At 55.4% G+C, this 3,073-nt stretch overlaps 1 protein-coding gene across 2 annotated transcripts in view; it reads right to left on the bottom strand.

The window, feature by feature from the left end:
• Positions 1-3,046, bottom strand: part of SH2D1B (SH2 domain containing 1B) — a 19,281-nt gene extending 16,235 nt beyond the window's left edge. Inside the window, exon 1 of one of the 2 annotated variants that reach the window (XR_003045076.1) lies at positions 2,700-3,046. The gene's annotated coding sequence lies outside the window, so the exon portion shown is untranslated. The remainder of the gene's footprint in view (positions 1-2,699) is intronic. The other variant, XR_439116.3, reaches the window with a different exon arrangement.
• Positions 3,047-3,073: the final 27 nt, after the last annotated feature.

The following is a 3,073-nucleotide window of genomic DNA, read 5'->3' as shown; positions in this document are numbered from 1 at the left end:
AAGAGCGTGGGTGCCCAGGGCCAGGGCACGGGGCATGCCAGACTCGGAAGGATGCGGAAGGTGTACATTCTGTTGCCACTGTTTGACGAAGGAAGAGGCGAGGCCCGGAGGGGTCAGCAGGCTTCCCAGAAACCACGCGCTTGACTAAAAGCAGGACCAGGGCTGTCGGCCGAGGCCGGCAGGGCGCGCGCCATTGGACGCAGGGCTGTAGTCCTGCGGCAACGCAGAGGCGACAGGGAGACTCAGCTCCAGGGCGGGAAGCATTTCATGAAACCGAGGTCGGATTCGGGGGCGGGGCCAGTAGGGCAGGGCGGGGCCTGCCTTCCCTGCCTTCTCCCAGATCGGTCTGGCAAAAAAGCTTCTCTGCTAAGTTTTGCCTGCCTCCTCGGGAAGAAAACTGCAAGGGGTAAAATAGGAGTAGACAGGGGAGAAACCATTTGTCCAGTTTCTATACAGCCCCGTTGTTGTTATCGAGGATGATGCGGCAGCTCACGAGTGCTCTGCGCACTGAGTTCCCACCTTTCCTCACACACTGTCTCCCTTTCGGTCACAGATGGGTCTTCTCCTCAGGCCGCCCGACCCACCTTTGGGTCCTGAGGCTGCAGCCCCAGCATCAGCGGACCTGCCCGGCTCTCCCGTACCATTTGGCCAAGGAGTGTGATCGTGGATCAGACCTGGCTGCTAAAGCAGTTGTCCCTTTACAGCCTGGAAGGTTCCCACCGTGTTTTGGGTTTGGGAGACATTTCCGCAGGGCTTCACAATGAGGCTCCAGGGCCTCAGACTGTAACTTCCCCATTGTAGCCACAATGGGGACCCATCGAAACCCTAAACTCCTTCCAGATCTTGGGCCGCCAGGAGCTTCCAGTCCGCTGAGATTTCAAATTCGACTTTGGAGAGGATGGGATTTGCTGTCTAGCTGGCCCCCGGACTCTCCAAAAAGGGACCCGCAAGATGAATCCTGCAACACACGTGGCCCTCCATCCGAAGGGCAGGAAACGGGCAGGAAAAGCAAATGCGACTCAGTCCCTCAGATGCCGCCAGGCGACCGAAAGCCTGGAGGAAATGCTTGGCAGCGGCGCCAAGGAACACGAAGTCGTCTGTGGCATCTTTGCAGCTCACTGCGGAGGAGTTGTGATGAGAAGGTCCAGCCTCGTTCTGACGGGTTCTCCTGGCTCTAAGCACGGGAGTGGAGAACTCAGCCAGGGGCGCAGGTCTTACCGAGAGCCCAGGTTCTTCGTGAGATAATATATATCTGTTGTTTTAATTATACCAAAGCAGCTATTTCATCACTAAAAATATAGGCCAAAGAAAATAGGTCCGAGAGGGTCCGGGTGAAGCCTGGGCTGGCTCTCCAGAGCCACAGGGCAAGCTCAGCCTCTTCCTAAAGCTGCTTCTGATGTTGACGGAGATGTGGGATTTGAAGAAAAAGGACATGTCGTGACAGATCGCCAGCTGGTCTACCTCCCTGACGGTGTAGAAGAAAACTGGAACAAAGTCCCTTGAAATAGAGATTTACGATGCCAGGAATAATGGATTCTTTGATTGGATTGTTACGTCAGGGGGTACCAAGAATAACCCAAAATAGATACTCCTTGGGATCCCTTCACCAGAAGGTCATAAGACATGCAGCTTCCATCTTGCTGTCCCTCACCACTTGTTTTGAGGGAAGCTAGATGCCTAGAGAGATGTCTGCATGCTGAGGACTGAGGCATCCTGCCAACAGCCAGGTGAGGGGCCATCCTGGGAGTCCACGCTGCAGCTGCGGCCAAAATCCTGACTGTGGCTGCAAACTCATGAGAGACCCCTAAGCTAGAGCCACCCATGACGCTACTTCTGAATTCAATCCTACAGAATTACGTGTGACAAAAACGTTTATTGTTGTTTAAAGTTGCTAAGTTTTGCAGTAATTTGTTTAGCAACAAAAAACTATAATCGAGAAAGGAATACATGTTTAATGTCTGTGAAACTTAACACTATTATAAAATTGCTTTGTAGACCAGTTGTATATCTTTATGCTCTAATTACCAAAGAGCAGAGGAATTACCAGACCCATAACGATATAAAACATTACCAGAAATCTGACTTTTTGTTTCCCAAAGCCCAAGCTCTCAAGAGGTCGGTATGGATCTCAGAAGGGCCATGCGGAGGGAACAAAGCACATCGCAGGGGCAACCAGGCGAGATGATGAGCCGGGAGACTGAAAAGCAGATGGCTCCTCCGCCTCCACTATGCCGGCAGAAGCACCGCACGTGCCTGGGACCCGTGGACCAAAGAACGCCCAGCCTGCAGGAAACTTTTCTAAGACTTTGAGCCAAAGTTGGAGGACATGCGGGAAGGAAAAGCTCAAGGCACTATGGAAATACTCTGGAAAATGGCAGCTTCGCAGCTTATTTTGTAAGTTAGACTCAAAGGAGAAGGCGTAGGAGGGTCAGGGACATCCACTGGTGGTGGGGTAAGGGGCGGGAGAAAGCAAAGGGGGGCCATCTCTGCGGCTGGATACAAAGCCAGATGGCGAGACACACTTTTTCAGGGCGGGCGCGGAGGGCGGTATGTGGGGACCAGCACCCGGGAGGCCCCCTCCCCCGGCAGGTGCAGGCGGCTGAGCCTCCGAGGTGAGCAAGGGAAAGTCACCCCGGCATCTCAGAGGCGCGTCATCCCAGACGCCCAGACGACAGGCACTTCCAAAGGCAAAGACTGACCTTTGTCCCGGAGACTACAGGCGAGGACGCGACCACCCGTGACCCGCTTGGTTAGCAACGTCCACCTTCCGTCTCTGCGTCTGTGGGCCGCCTCCCGAGCGTGCCAGGTTTAGGCTGCGGCCCTTTCTCGTCCGCACACCTCGGAGGGAACCCGCGGGAACCGAGACTGGGCAAGTGAAGACGAAGTTTGCGCGGCCCCCTCCAAATGGAGTTTGACTCGGAAAAGGTGGAATTACCCAACAGGGAAGGCCGCACACACCACACTGATGCGGTTGCTCAGGAAGCGCGCGCCGACCGGGTGAGAGCGCGGAACCCGCGCGGAGCGGCAGGGTAGAGGCGTCCCCGCCCCGCCCACCTCCCCTGGAACCCGCCCC

This window comes from Pteropus alecto, unplaced genomic scaffold (assembly GCF_000325575.1).
Source record: "Pteropus alecto unplaced genomic scaffold, ASM32557v1 scaffold101, whole genome shotgun sequence".
NCBI lineage: Eukaryota > Metazoa > Chordata > Mammalia > Chiroptera > Pteropodidae > Pteropus > Pteropus alecto.
This window is presented reverse-complemented; position numbering and strand designations above follow the sequence as displayed.